This window comes from Haliotis asinina, chromosome 3 (assembly GCF_037392515.1).
Source record: "Haliotis asinina isolate JCU_RB_2024 chromosome 3, JCU_Hal_asi_v2, whole genome shotgun sequence".
Lineage (NCBI taxonomy): Eukaryota > Metazoa > Mollusca > Gastropoda > Lepetellida > Haliotidae > Haliotis > Haliotis asinina.
In genome coordinates this window covers 24,156,288-24,173,486 of record NC_090282.1, presented here as the reverse complement: position 1 = coordinate 24,173,486, position 17,199 = coordinate 24,156,288, and the positions used below count along the sequence as shown (strand labels likewise).

General features: G+C 41.7%; 1 protein-coding gene across 3 annotated transcripts in view; it reads right to left on the bottom strand.

The window, feature by feature from the left end:
- The window catches only part of LOC137277709 (uncharacterized), a 55,871-nt gene that overhangs the window by 26,027 nt on the left and 12,645 nt on the right, over nt 1–17,199 (bottom strand). The window contains exon 1 of one of the 3 annotated variants that reach the window (XM_067809596.1): nt 4,600–4,681. The exons of the other annotated variants lie outside the window; for them this stretch is intronic. The gene's annotated coding sequence lies outside the window, so the exon portion shown is untranslated. Of the gene's footprint in view, nt 1–4,599; nt 4,682–17,199 lie in introns of those variants that run through there. 3 annotated transcript variants of the gene reach the window in all.

The window sequence follows — 17,199 nt, the reverse complement described above, 5'->3', positions numbered from 1 at the left end:
GATCGACAGAAATAACATAACACGCTGAACCATCGACATGTCCATGCACACGCATGACGTCCTTACCATCGCGATTGGTCTTGTTAATAGTTAGACACTGTTCCCATGCTTATGGACATAGGAGTGATAAAATGTTGAAGCGTTGGAACTATTCTCAGTATACATTTGCTTTTGGACTTGACAGTGATGACTGATAGCAAGTGTCACTATTTCATTTGTCAAGTAATCCATACATAACCACTGACTACAGAGGCTACGGCAACATTTCCTTCGACATACGAAGCCCATTGTCCCCAGCAGTAATATTGCTGCCTGGAGTATAAATAACATTGGCGTAAAACTAAACTAACTCGCTTCTTCCATATTACCGTATGGGAAACACTGACATGTCTAAGTCTAACGCGTCAAAGACTGTCAGAATGAACTTCAAGTAAGTGGAACTAAGCTAGCTAAAAGTACCTTGATGTGATAAGTAAATTATGAATAGGTGGCCATGTAACAAACTCCGCAGAAACTATACACATGGTCCCTCGATAGGGAATTTATCTTCAAGCTTGTCGTAAGAGGCGACTGACGGGATCGGAAGGTCCTACTCCCTGTCCAGGTGGATACGTTGTCGTATCCCATTTGTGTTGATACATGACCATGCTGTTGATCACTTGATTGTCCAGACTGTTAACAGACCGCCGCCATATAGCTGGAACATTGCTGAGCGCAGCGTAAAACTAAAGTCAATCACTCACACGTCGAAAGAGACCCACTACGTCAGTAGATGTGCCACAGACAAAGTGAACGTATTTTAGTCCTATAGACTAAAACCAAAATGTTCATAATATGAAGTTGCCTTTCCTGCACCATAATGAAAAATGTTAAACAGATAATCCGCTTTACCCGGCGGCCTTTGTGATAGGCCCGTCATTCTCTCATATATCCACCACAGAGGTAAAAGTGTTGTTTAGAATAACAACGAACTCGCTACTCTACTCTCTTTAATGGAACCATTCCCAGTAGTAAACGCCGCGGGAGTACATTTTGGGGAGTATAATTAAAGTTATTCCTTCGTAGGTACATGCCAAAAGAGTTTCCGACTGGCCTCTGACACATTGTAAGCCATCAACCGACAGAGACCCACCTCAATCTGTTATGTCTGCTTTACACTTACGTCACCCCTTGACGTCCATTACACCTACTAAATCAAATCTTGATGTCTGCCACATACCCTTCCCCGCACCATGCCCCATATCCCACTACCCCAACAGAGCTATATTCCCATGGCCACCCTGCTTATTGTAACTGTATACTGTACGTCTATCGCAGAGAGAGACCCCGCCTAACTTGCTTGAGTTCTGCACGAGTCATAGTAGCAAGAGATGAACGTCAAATTTGTTGTATCAATACGAGCAGCTCTGCAAATGGCAAAGCAGCCTTCCGGTCAAGTGTTGTCAGATGTCATTAAAACCAAAATAGAACAGTAATATTTTATCCACAGTAAAAGCTAAACCAAACAATCAATATTGTTAATCGATCCTCTACTTACGAGACAGATGTTGTTTGGATTGCAAAACACAAACCGATAGCTCACCAATATTTCTATGGACGTTTATTATATAATTCATCAAGTGAATAGACTTCTTGCTTCTCACTGATGCCGTTTTGCTCTCCCTGCCATTTTAGATGGTATTAATTGTACCCAGCTCTGATTACTGACTGGATGTGCTATCAGTAGCACGTATAAGATGAGGCACTAAGTCAGCCGCAACATTTGTTGTTTTAAGACAGAGACAGGTGCGAGATCTAACTAATGGAAAAGAACAATTAAACACCTGCTACTGATACTGCCCATCGTCTTTTAACAACCCAACGAATGGGTCTCAGCTGATAATCAGTTTAAGAAGAACTCGTATAATGGCGTGTATACAGAAACTCGTTGATATCATTGGCTGGGATAAGACGAAATGTTGGCCAGTTTGAGATCAAAACCCCCTATTGAACTTTCACAGTATTCAGTATAAAATAGCATTAGCCTGGTAACGAAGTCAACGTCTCAGGGTGAAGAGTAAATACATCGCGTTACTCCGAAAGTTAACCTTGCAGTTCCTTACTTCATTATGGTAAATAATCGCATTCTCTTATAGCAAAGTGTCTTCTTACGGTCAAGCTCCCAACATCGACTGGCCAAAGAAATAAGTACCGTATCAGACGTATTAAGTGCCAAAATCCCCGCTTACATTTGTCCAAAGTACCCCACTTACATTTCTCCGAAACAAAATTTCTAGGGTTTTGTTTTGGACACATAAAGATTTACCCCCTTCTACAGAATAATGTAATCACAGCAAAGTGAAACAATAAGCCTTTGGAAACCTGTGCAGTTATCATGTCGACTACGGTAAAGAATATAAAAGCTTTAACCGAATACTTTGATCAGGGCCAGGGCTTCCCGCTGATGAGATCAGCATTTGTGGAAATGGCACACTAGCTCATTGCAGCGTTTGACATGTGCAACAACTACCGTGTCTGTAGAATTAATGAAACTTAGCACTAAAGTCGATGTGAGGAGTTGTATGTAGTATCCATTGCGTGTTCAAATAGGATTTGTATGTCAAGTCCTTTTACCAAGGTGACCATTTTCATAATGAAATAAGCTAATGACTGCCAGAGTCAGAAGTTCAACGGTCATTGTCGACATCCATTCTCTGAAGGCAACAGTATGTATGTGTATAATAGCTCCCGTGTTACTTCTCTTCATTCGCTGCGTGGTTGGTTTATCGATAGGGGAAACGATGGTATAATCTAATTGGAACCTGTGCAAGTTCAACTGTGGAAACAGTTTGCACGCTTGATGTACACAGTTAATGAAAACTGAATTCAAAGTGAAAGCACAGCTATGACTCATATTCTGATACTGAAAATTAACCAACGGCCGTGCACAATTATTGAAGAGATTTACTTGGGCATTAGCTGGCATTACATTGATCACGAAACGAGGGTTAAATTGTGCAGGGCCTGACACAAATTTTGCAAAGTCGGTTTTAAACACACATTCATGTACGTATCTCTTGTTTATCAACATAGGGCGTGGCACGGTTGGGTGCACATGGGAAGACATTCCAGGAATATAGCTTTGGGTTCGAATCCCTGTCTCATCCTGACTATTTCTTAGTTTATCTTGCTTGTGAGTTTCAACTAAGCAGTAAAGTCTAGAAACCTTCGGCTTTTCTTCCCACATAAAACAGACATAAATGTGTCCCTGTTTAAGATGACATGAACTGCAGCGTCGTCCTCAGTTCAGCGGGTTAGCATTCCTTTCTATATTTGGTTTTGCTTGATTCTTGTTACAACAATTTTCCAACTATATGACGGTGGTCTGTAGATGAACAAGCCTGGACCAGATAATCCGATGTTTAACATCATGAGCATCTAACTATGACGATATCATGATATAAATCAACCAGTGTTGCGAAAGTGACCATCCGATCCCACTTCCCACCTCTTACCACAAGCGTGGGTTGCGGGGACCGATTCTTACCTTTCATGACAGGTAAACACGTCCGATGGTCATAATTGCTCCCTGAACACTAAATACATGCACCAAGTTACTCAGTGTTCTTGTCAACGTTCATGTCAAATAAGGTATTGTAGGTCACAGGAAGATAACGTATCTGGGACGCCATACTGTTGGAACTAGTTTCATAGCACGGACGTTGTAACGACTACATCTGACCTCACAAGACGCCTTTATCAGGTATACCTAGCAGATAGTACATATATATATATGCACCACATAAGGAAAACAGATGTTTCTACGAAATATGGCTAACATTTATAAACCACATGTGGCAAACAAACATACATTTATCAACCACATGTGGCAAACAGACAGATATCCTTCAACCACAAGTGGCAAACAAACATACAGAATTAACCATATGCGGCAATCAGACTTACACTTATTTACTACATGTGGCAAACATATATGTCTTAAACGCATGTGGCAAACAGATATATATATCTATCAGCTACATGTGGCAAACATGTACATCTATCAACCACATGTGGCAAACGGCCATACATGTATCACCACACGTAGCAAACATATATATGTTTCAACACATGTGGTAAACAGATATCTATCATTCACATACGGCAAATAGACATACATGAATCAACCATATGTGGCAAGCAGACATACATGAATCAACCATATGTGGCAAGCAGACATACATGAATCAACCATATGTGGCAAGCAGACATACATGAATCAACCATATGTGGCAAGCAGACATAAATGTATCAATTATATGTGGCAAAGTGTCATATACATATCCACCACACGTGGCAAACAGATATATATGTATTCACCATATGTGGCATACATGTGCCAATAATATGTGACAAACAAGCATACATGTACCAACCACATGCGGCAAACAGACATACATGTATAGACCGGGTGTAGCAAACAGACATACGTGTACCAAACATATGTGGCAAACAGACACAAATGTGTCCACCGCGTTTGACAAATAGACGCATGTATCCCCTACGTGTGGCAAACACACATATATGTATCCATGTTGGACCGCGATGTTTTGGACTCACCTCGCCAGCATTGGCGTCCCGATAAAGTCACTATCACCACAGCCCCAACAACATCTGTTGTCAGTCTGAATGCCTGTTATTCAAAGGACTCAAACCAATCACATGCTGGAAAACTAATATGTAAGTGAACGTGGCAGTAAAAAATATCTCAACAATAAACCGATATTGATATCCATCCCTTGCATTCATCACGCTACAGAAAATACATCCATTCAAGGGGAAACTATATAACATGGGAGCAGGACATCTACATACACCAAACATGATTTGCTGAGTACTGTGACACAAAACAATGCCGTTCTTATTTCCATTTAACGAGGTCACGATTGTCCACATCTGCCGATCAATACTAGACTGGGAAGCCGATGGTCAGTTTCCGCTGTTGACTTTTACCACACTTTAGCTCATCAGGTATATTCGAGTGGCCCTGAAGTGCATACTACAGCATATTTCGACTTCGGCATTGGTTATTCGGACGTATAGTGCACGCATGAGTCGTGAGTAGGTATGGCGGGGGACACCAGAAGTTGGCTTCAAACATTGTACCCATGGGGGGGGGGGGGGGGGGGGGGGTGTCAAAGCCGGGTCCTCGGCTTGACGAGAGCACGCTTTAATCACTAGGCTACTCCACCGCCACTATCGTTGGGACCGTAGTTTAGTTGTATCATGTCATTTTAAATTAACTGAATTTCGAATCTGAGTTTCGCCACGTTGACCCTTGGCTTGTCAACACCTTACAGACTGAGGGTTTCACAAAAGTGTTTAACGCCATAACTGATGAATATGAATCATAGTTTTGGTATCATAGTTCCTATAATCGCCAAAAGCGCCTTTAGACACCATCTAGGGTAGCTGAATTTATTCTTCACATTTAAAGCAAGGCACTACACAGCAAATTATTAGGGGCCCTATGCACCGAAACGGGTTTAATCTGTTAGCATGATTTTATTCACACATGCTGCTTAAACGATCCTGCTCAATAGACATCATACAGGTGCTCGTATAACAATGCAACACCTTAACATGTTCAACAAAACAGCCACCGTGGCATGAACAACGACTTGATAATGCGCTTTGATAAGCAGTGCAATTCATTTCGACAATACTGACTCGGGGACGGATGATAGCCAGGAAACGCACAGGTTGTCAGCGGCAGTCCAATGTAATGGAATTCAAATTAATAACAATAGAGGAAAATCGATATGATGCAGCTGAAAAACAGATACTAATTACTCGACAGCTACAGAATAAACAGGAAGCTTACCGTCTATCGGAAAACGGAAAATAAACCAGTGTCTTTTCAACGTGTGTCAACAAAATGAGCAATGTAAAATAAATATGTATATACTGCAATGTGTAACAAGGAACGAATGTTTTGCCTGTATGCATTATTGATTTTGTGGCTAAGTGGGGCATCTAAAAGAACCAGTGGGATAAATAAGGGTTTTATCCACGCACGTATGTTCAAAATATGACATCGGTTGACTTGTGTATTAAAGGAAATGTAAATAAGTTGTGTTTTATGGCTTTAATAGCCTTTATGAGATGCAGGTATCAAAATGTGGTGCACGGGGACGCTACTGACAAACCGATAAACATAAATAGGGTGAAATGGGATTTGAACACGCAATCGTAGATTTCACAGCGTCTCCAATCACAATCCTTTACCTGACCCTTCTAGAGGATCACGTCTCAGAATTCACAGAGATATTATAACGACACCCTTCCCAGTGGATGGATCGTTATTCTTCTTTCACAGTTAGGTGAAACGTTGCTCCTTACAACAGAAAGTCATAGTTATTCACTCAAAACATAGCGAGCATCGTCGCCTTCTCGTTTCAGATGTAGGAGGTGGTGGTATAGCGACTTCGATCAGACCAGAGGATGTAGGAGGTGGTCGTATAGCGACTTGGATAGAGACCAGAGGATGTGGGATGTGGTGGTATAGCGACTTGGATAAAGACCAGATGATGTAGGATGTGGTGGTATAGCGACCTGGATAAGACCAGAGGATGTAGGAGGTGGTGGTATAGCGACTTGGATAAGACCAGAGGATGTAGGAGGTGGTGGTATAGCGACTTGGATAAGACCAGAGGACGTAGGAGGTGGTGGTATGGCGACTTGGATAAAGACCATAGGATGTACGAAGTGGTGGTATAGCGACCTGGATAAGACCGGAGGATGTAGGAGGTGGTGGTATGGCGACTTGGAAAAAACCAGAGGATGTAGGAGTTGGTGGTATAGTGACAATGACTTGCTTATAGTTTGGTATCTCAGATTCACCACGATAATGACCCTTGGTTTGTAAACATCAAAGTGACAAACACTCCCGACCTGCAGAACTCTGAGGTACTACTGCCCCACATCAAACATCGACACATACAGCAGGAATGCGGTTCAAAATGGCGTTAAACTAAAACATATTTACTGGCACACAAAAATACCTCAGCGACATATTGACATTGACTGTTTAGAAATGACCCCGAGATCTCCATGCCCGTTTCAGAGTCGACCACAGAGGAACTGACGGGTTACAATGCGAGACCTGACTGGCTCCTCTTGTCTGTCTGGACAAGGCCTGACTACTGCTAACTGCTGCTTACTATACAACACTCCTCCAACCCCATTGTGTCTCAACACACCTAGTTAAGTATGTACGTTTTCTCTCAATTACAACAACGCTCTGTGACCTTTCGACTGACATTATCGTCTACTGTTTCTATATTAAAGAAACCATATACAGCAAGGAAACGTTTCAATGCCATTATCAGCAACCCAATATGCAATTAGTGAAGCGATGTGTTTATCTGTACGTGTTGGGTAACCGAGGCCTAACCCAATGCAATCATCCATCCAGTCTTCACATTCACACACTGTACTGACATACATACACTATCAACAGCATCGATAGAAACGGAACCCCTTCCTCCCCAACACTGCCATCTAATTAAAGCTGTGCGATAGTTCTTGATGCCAGCCACTGAATCTTCATCCAAGGAGATATCTTGCACAGTGGTTTATCTTTGCACGCGATCTCACATTCCCATGAAGGCTATACACTAACTCTGTATGTAGAAGCACAATATCCACCAGGAATTCATTCCTTGAGAGATATATAACTCTGTATGAGGTAATGTGACAATATCCGGAAACAGACAACCTTGAAGTCGACAGGTTGACAGTGTATGAAGCAACATGGCAGTCACCCGGGACAGGCTGCCAAAATCCCTCTTACAGTACGGGCGAAGAACCAATCTCACAACAATAGTGCATGAAGGTCGTGTTTGAATAACGTGACCTCTTGTTCACTATATTTAATGACTGCAGATGCTGAGATTGTAGGTTAATCGAGGTGGCGGAGATTATTGAATCCATTTACCCCGAGACCCTGCATAATGTTCACAACTGGTTTTTCGTCCGATGACCTGGAATATTTAGACTGGGAAAATCAAACTACAATCATATAGCAACAGTAATTCTGAACAACGTACCAGGAATCGTGTTTACCTTTCTCTCTACTGCCCGCCGTAAAACCACCAGTACACAAATCAGTGTTGTTGTTGTTCTTCAGGGGCATATACAGGTCTTTGAGAAAGGCGATGTACACTCTTGAGTAAGTGGGGGCGCACACTTCATTTTCACGAGAGTTTCAAAGGTCGATAAATGAAGTTCAGGACCAAGAGTGGGTGCGCACCCCTGTATACATCCTCGATATCTCCAGGGTATACGTTCCGATAAGTCTCCACTATACCCTGGATGCATCTACGACTCAGCCCCATGAATTCATTACCTCCCTTGGTTGGCTTTTCATCCAATCAGGTGTATACGCTGCGAAGTTGAGCGAACCAATCACTACTCACTTTCGCGTTTTAAATTATCTAACCGATTAAACTTGGCAAAACGAACCATGCAGATGGTCTCTGAAACTGGCAGAAGGAGTTCTTGCATATGTTTTGTTTATATTTTCAGATCTATCAATGTGTCTGTATGATTTCCCCAAAACCTGAGTCGCACTGCGAACAAACCCTCGCAGCTGCGACCGCCATCTTTGTTGACACTGGCAATTTCAGTTGTGACGGCGGCTTAGTTGACTGGCTACTGTGAGAATGCGGAACCAACGAAGGGAGGTAATAAAATATTCCGGCCACGCCGTTGAGAGGTTACTTAAGGTTTTTAATCCGTAACACTAAGCAGAGGTTATTAGATATGCTTATTTTTCTATCTAAAGTAATATTGATACTGTTACCGTCTCTTTTATTTTAATTAAACGGTTCCCTTTCAAATTACAAATGAATACAGTTGCATACGGTTATTATTTAAATGAAGTCAATGTGTTGGGCGCAAATAGGCTTTTTACTGGCCCCAGTCGCCCTAAAACTGTAAAACCAACCAACCAACCCGCCGTAGATGCGTCCAGGCTATAGTGGAGACTTATCGGAACATATACCCTGGAGATATCGAGGATGACCTGTGTAGAGACGCACCAAAGCCCCAACCCACCCATCCCTGAATCCACCTATGTCATGGGCTGCTCTAGTTTAATTAAAATCATAAAAGATAGATATAAAATGGATTAAAAAGATCAAACTCACACCAATAAAGTCCTAGCAACTGATACTAGCACGGCAGATGCCCGGAGAAGCAACATCAGGCTCACACCGCAAGGAACATGTGGCATATGGCACTGGGCCCCGTTTACAAAACTCTCGTAAGCCTGAGATCTTGTAACTTTTCTCGTAGCATTTGCACCTATGTTACAGTATGCCAGGTAAAATGCTACGAGAAAAGTCACGAGATCTCAGGCTTACGAGAGTTTTGTAAACGGGGCCCAGTGCCATATGCCACATGTTCCTTGCGGTGTGAGCCTGATGTTGCTACTCCGGGCATCTGCCATGCTAGTATCAGGCTTACGAGCGTTTTGTGAAACGGGGCCCAGGTCCGTGGAATAATTCGACATTCTTCTTCTAGGGAACCTGGATCAATCCTTGTCCTGCAGCTGAACAATGTGGCTGTTGTGTTATGAAGATGTTTTTTAAAGTGAACATTACTGGGGAACGTACATACCACACTAACTCGTTGGCATTTGGCGTTTGCATTTGCAAGAACGTTCTGTTCAGTTCTGACTGTATTGAGACTCGCATCGTCATTCTGACCAAGATCATCCGTGAAATGGGAGGTCATAATGACAGTCATGTAAGCTATCACGTGAGCTGTCAAATTTCCCCCTACCTACGAATTATTTCAAAGCATTTTTTTTTCTCATGACATCCCTCCACATTACAGTGTTGACTTCTGAAGGCAATATCTCGCCATTCACTCTCCCCATTGGCAGAAAACAACATAGAATTCAATCAGTTCTGAATAGACATCAACCTCTCTGTCAGTCACGTCGCTGTCAACGACTTACTGTCATCTCAATTTCTGACGACGGTGGTGCCAATAACTGTACATTTTGAGGCCTGAAAGCCCCAACTCCTTGATCGCCTGGTCAGTGTCTTTCGACTAACAATGTACCCCAAGGAATTCGTCGCCATCGATTTGAGAGTCCGGAAGTGCAGATCTTCTTTTGGCGTTTTTACAGTTGGTCTGCCTGTTATTTGTGTGCCTGCTGTCTGCTCGATATGTATGTAACGTTGCTTTAGGTTAATTACAGCAAGTTTGTGGCAACCAACAGTTCTAACACTATGGCATGCGCCCAATCCACATCAGACCATGGGTCTGCTCCCGTTGTTCCAATATGTGTTGTGGCATATCTGTGGTAGGTTTCTTTCAGTGCGAGTGTCTAACATGCCGTCCATATCATTCACATACCCTGATAGCACATGTATGTTCGGCAGCCCAAGTGGTAGGTCTTTGGGCTTTTTTATCTTTTTTCCGCATTTTCTACAAAACGACCGTGTCGTGGAAGCGTATTGTTTGGGGTTGTTTTTGCACAAAGTATTGCGATGTGTGTTTGCATTGATTTTTGTTCGGTCTGGTGTTTTAAAGTTTTTGCAGTTTCATTTTTTAAATGGGACAGTGTCTTTGGTTGTCAATTTATACCACTCAGTTCTGTCTGAAAAATATATATGGAAAGCTCAAGCACTTACATACGAACATGTACTTAGAAGACATGTCAGTTCCCATCATTGACGTAATTAGGATCGTAGTGAGAGAGTGAGCTTTGTCAAAACATGCACAGTAACCATCAACAGACGTTAACAGCTTGAATTTGTAATACAGCAATCGAATATGCATGTTATACATTTAAATTTCCAGCAGTTACACATTAAATAAAGTGATGAATATTTAAAACGTGAAAAGTCTACGTCGTCTCATACATAGGTACACTGCAAAATACTAGTATTGTTTACAGGTAACTCAATGCAGTCATTTACAGCCTCGGAGTTTCGTGACCTCACGATACAGACAGCTAACTTGAAACTTTTTATTCTGTATAATCTCTCTTCATTTCCTACCGTCCCAGAAAAAATCTCTATTTGAATAGGAACATCAAATACCCACTGGTATACTTGAATGCTGGAAGGAAATTACTTCGTTTAACAATCTATTCACCAAACTGCACTTCGTACACATACACGCGTCATAGGAAGCAACGAAGTAACTACGCATGCGCAGTTGACACAGTCAGGACGCTTTCACTCCGTTTGATGTGGCAGATAACCTATATACAGACTACGTGTGTCAGTTCAAAGTTCGAGTCTGGACCCGATGAACCACTGGTTGGCAGAATCAACAGCAATCCCAGCAGTATATCTTAAAACGTGTTTAAAAAGTTACAACGTGTTTAAAAAGTTAAAACGTGCGAATAATAGCATTAGTAAGTTATTGCGAGGAAATTATCAGACGCTGACCACTTGGTTCGACAACATTGAAAAGAAAGGCGTCTGACTGCAACACCAAATCACAAATCTCAAGGCTTATTGTGGTGTGCACCATAGCAGAATCAGATATGGTACAACCAAGTGACATTCAGTTTCAACTGAATGGATTCGAATACTCTAAATGCAATCAAGACAAGGCCCTGGAAACAGAAAGTTTAGAAATTCACGCCGGATGACTGATGAAGAATTGCAGAAGGTGATCGTGGCGCCACAGGGACATATCAGCCGGGGTCACGTGCCCCAAGTCCAACTGTGATACATAAGGTCAGGTCAGCAGTAAGTGGAATCGGTTCATGTTTGAGTAGCTTTACCGCCTGACACAGAAACAAATAAAGGAAAGAATATATTGCCTTAAAAACAGCAACGGGTCTGATCGATACCTTCATGAAACGATTGTATCGATTTCTTACACGACTTTGTGAATTAATCGATAACATGAATGAGACCTGCACGACTACACAGAAGAAATAAACTTTAACTACATAACTCTGTGGATAAAGTTTTTCGGATCAATTCTGGAGACAATAAATCTCTGAGGCGAAGCAAATGACCACCATTTGCTGAGGAGGCACGGCATTGGGCAATACTTAACGCAGGCACTGCGGACGATTCTCTGCATCATACGAAACATCCCAACAAAGTAGAAATCCTACTTGTTAAACTATCAAACGGAACACAAATTGTAGTTTCGTGTTTTGGAACGACTTTCATTCTGATTTATTTTCATGTAAATATTGATTAAACAATCCACGACGCATTCGATCTGTGGGAAATCGAAGCTTTACTGTGATGTAACCTATTATTCAATAACATTTGCATCTGAAGTAATACAACTGATGCAATATATTGCTCATGTTCTAGAAACGTGTAAATCACTCTGAGGAAGAATACGCCGTGGATGGTGGCAATATTACCTCATCACATACAGTGCATGTGTCTATTGTTAAACGCCGCAGTCAGCAATATTCCAGCTAAGTAGAAGCGGTCTGTAGACAATCGAGTTTGGACCAGATATCCAGCACTCAACATCATAAGCATCGACCTATGCAACTGGGATGCGCTGGCATATGAAAGAAGCCTGACCACCCGACTAGTCACCTCTTACGACTTGCACGGGTTACTGTAGATCAATGCTAACCCGAATCTCCACGGGTCACAGAACGTGGGTGCAAATAGACAGTAAACAGACGAAAATATCACAAAGAAACAACGTCGGCAATGCGAAGCAGCACGGAATAAATCAAAAAGAGGCTCAGTCGGACTTGACACTTCATATGTTGAAACTGAGGACAATTTGTTTACGAACTCAGCGTCGCACGCTATCATTTCATAAACATCAACGCTGCATGTCTGGGAGGGAAAGATAAAATCTGTCATTTTGCTTAATTAGCAGATAAATCAGTGAGGTAAAATGCATAAAAAGCAGTGAATAGACATGTGCTACACAGGTGCACTGGCACCGTAATAGAAGCATTTGTGAACCGAATTAATTCAAAGCGGTTACTATTAGGCAGTGGAGCACATTGTAGTCAATTTAGGCTCAGCATCATTCCTTACTTTGTTGTATATATAGACGGTCCCCGTGACGTAACTTCAACACCCAGAATCAACCACTGCTGATAAGACACGCACACCCACTCACGCACACGCGCAACTGGGCTAGTAGGATGCGAGACACAAACCCCTCTCTCTCTCTTTGTGTGTGTGTGTGTGTGTGTGTGTGTGTGTGTGTGTGTGTGTGTGTGCGCGCGAGAGAGAAAGTATCTAAATGTTAGTTGGAGTTAGGCCAACACTAAGCTGACGCGTCAGGACATGGGGCATGGTACTACCTTGCTGCCACACAAACCAAGCGATCGTCAGTATGCTTCTGTTCTATTAACTAGTTATATCAAAGTAACGCTATCTGTGCAGTGTACAAAACACATCAGACAGTGAGACACTGACATTGACATGACATTCAGTAAGTACGGAAAGCTGTAAGAAAACGAATGCTTCCATTTATTAAAATATTCACAGAAAGAAAATCACAATGGCATGGTCAATCTCTGATCAAGGATCAATATCATAATTCCGACACACCCAAGGGCACTTGATTGAGATCTGTTCCCGCTACCGAACATAATGACCTTCGCCAGAGCGTCATGTAAGGGCGGGTATATTTGTCAGTGTTAATAATGGACAAACTGAAAGCTTCAAGCTATATACACATTGTCCTGGTGAGAAACGGAAGGCTGAACTCCTATCTCAACAGACTACTGATAAAAAACACTACGCTTGCGTCAGCGTTAAAAAATCGATCCCAGTATGTTTTTGTTCCACTTATTTTATAGCCAACAAGAAAGTAAATGCGAACATCTACGTTGGCGATGCGCCCTTTGTTCTCCGCTGTCGGTCTACAGTGTGCTTGACTACATTCCTCGTTCACATTAACGATTTTAGCTTTTTCAAGATACGTGATCACAAGTTCACATTTTGGTATAAAAAATAGGTATGTAAATGCTGGACACGACTTGCAATCACGCAAAGATGTGCGTCTAAGTAACAGCTCGCCGTTTTAAGTTAACAAACTAACATATAAATTCTCTCGTATCTTGAAAACACATTGAAATAGCTTGTTATCAACAACTAACTCATTTGTTACCAAAATGGAGAAATGCTGGAATCTTGGTTAGGAATCGTTTGAGAAAAGAAGTCGCAATCATTACAACAGTCTTGGCATGATGCATTTGTAGGCAGGACAAAGTCGTAAGACCACCCATCACACCAGTGTGAGACAGGAAAGTGTAGTCATTAAACTTTCAGTGTTGGGCTTAAGTCTGCTTCTGTAGACTGTATTTCTACTGTGATATGGAAATTTTTGTTGATAACGCTGAGACAAGTGAAGATCCGGGATTGAACTGGTCTTCATCATCCAGTGCTTGACGGAAGAGGCAACTAACAGGATCGTGACGCTCGCTTGTTTGGTTAACACACGTCATCGAATACCATTTGCGTAAATCGAGGTACATGACGTTGATCACCGGACTGTCTGGCCCAGACTCCATTATTTACAGCTGGAATATTGCTGATTGTTCTGTCAAACGTACAGACATTACCCCCAAACCCATTTAACCGAAAGCTCCAATTCCGAGTGCGACACGCTAGACATACATGATGCTCATCAATATTTGTCCGTCCGCCAAATTGTTCAGATGCTCACGCAGCTGAAGACCCTATTCAGACGAGCTATGGCAACGACTTAAATGAACGCAAAAGCCCACAGACAAACAAAGGTGCTTAACTAACTAATGCCTTCCTTTGTGTCGACTCTAATTCAAAAACGTTTTCGAATTGGCGTGCCTTTATGACACATTTCTACTTACAACTTCCGTCAACTTTAAGACAATCAGATTTCTGGTTCTGGTTTTGGTTCTGGCATTTTACTGTCTTCTTCCGGATGAAAACTTCTCCTGCATTCTTCAACCTACTTGAAATGATGGTATACTGTAAGAAGATTAATTATTAAATCGGTATATTATGTAAATTAGCAATGATTATTTCACACTCTCTACAATCAAATTTGTATACATTCAGAAGAGGCTGTACCATTGTATACATTCAGAAAAGGCTGTACCATTATCCATACCTCACGTGTACACTCAGTTGTACACATGTTTCGGTTTTTCATGAGAACGATTCACTAGCGTCTGTACGTGAGGGATTGATACGACCTACACTGAAACCTTTTAACAAACACCGTGTATCGTCAATATGTGATAGTGATCCATAAACACATATGCTCATGATACAGTCGAAACAGAACAAAGGGCACTGGTTTTAATACTTAGAGATTTCTAATGAAAAGTAAAACTGTTTCTACGTGTCATATTTACTGACACAATTTGTGTCACTAAGAGTAACTGGTTAAAAAACTAGGAAACGAAGGATTGTCAAATATATTTCCAAACTAGGGCATGGATTATACAACCCAGATCTTAACATTTTAGTTCGCAGCTGTACCAAGCACTCCTATTTTACTGACGTAACATTCAAATCTCTGTCTTTTCAGTTCTTATTTATTCAGGGTTTAAACTTTTTTATAAGTTTGATTGAACAATCTACCTGAAAGACTGACAAAACCATAGCAAAAGCTGACATAAGCCTACTGTTAACAAGTTATGTTGGACCAGCACGTAACCTGTCTTTTCTAAATGCGCTGTTTTCACACTGTAGTGGATTTAAATGTTGAACAAACAAAAGAGTTCTTTTACTGACGCAGCTGTGAAAACCTGACGCAGTGTTTACAGTCTCTCTTCATCACCACTCCTTGTTCCGGCGCTCTCTCACTGCCCCGGAGCTGCTGTTTCACGCTGTGTTGTTTCGAGATGCAATCTGATTGCTGCAATGTTGCCGTAACTTTTACCTCTACTATTAATAACGTTGAGAAAATATATCACCCTTGTCGAACACCAATCACTATAATACATTTGTTGCTAGCATCTCATCGCAAATGTGATCATGCGGACCTGGTTGGGAAATGTTGACGATACAATCACGGAGTCTGTATTTGCGATGCATAATAGTGTTTAGGAATTTTCCATTAAACAATGAGGCAATGAAGTTCATACATTTAACTACGCATGCAAACTAAAGGTATTTGTCATGACGTTACACATATCGAATGAATTCATGCTACATAGGGCCACAAATATATTGGCAGTTGTCTGCCGCCAGTCTCTAGTTAAAACGAGCATCCTTCAGACGGAACTGACTAGATTTTTGCCGACGTAAGTCTGATATAGCGATTCGAATTTTGAATATATCATACTCAGTATTCAACTTCCAAATTGGGGGCTGTGCGCAACTAGGAACCGTCCTGGTCTTTCCATTAAAGTTTGACGCTTGCCTTTGAATAAATCGCGCCCTTGCGTCTGTCCTAGAAGTAATACTTGCTAAGACAAAGCCGAAGAAATTCCTCGCACTATGAATACCAAGGCAAACCGGCATGGAATATAGACCAACCAACTTACGCCTGAACGAGCAAGCTGCTACACTCGCTATGTCAAAGAAGTATCTTTATCACATGATTAATTTAAAGCTCTTGTGCAGGCTTCAAATGATGCGCCCTTGTGATCAACATTAATCAAGGAAGTGCACGCTACCCTTTCACTTTGACATTTAGCAACACTGTTCTGTTAACAAGAACCTGGTCTTCAAACAGATTTTCACAGCTTCTTTTGAAAATTTGATATTTTATGAATATTAATGACCGTGAGACCGGATGTTAAAGAGTTTTGTTTGCCATTTGTTTTAAAACTGTTTTTATTTAATTATGTTTCTGCAGTTCTGTTTTTAATGATAAGATGACGTGAAAGGTCGTGTTTTTTCACAGGTCTAGGAAGTGGAAAACTTCATTCTCAAAATGGTGTGCTTAGCAGAAGAATTAAGTCACTTCATCACCGTGGTTGGTTGGTTTGTTGTTTAACACCGTACTCAGCATTATTCCAGCTACATGTCTGCGGTGTGTATGTAATCGGTCGAGATAATCCAGTGAACAACAGCATCGGTCTAAGCAACTGGGACGCAATGGTATGTGTCAACCAGATCAGCGAGCCTGAGTACCCGATCCCGTTAGTCGACTGTTACGACAAGCATGGCTTACAGAAGGGCAACTCAAATCCGGATATTTACGGGTCTGTTAATGTGGAGGACGAGCATCTGCATGAATGAGCGAGAA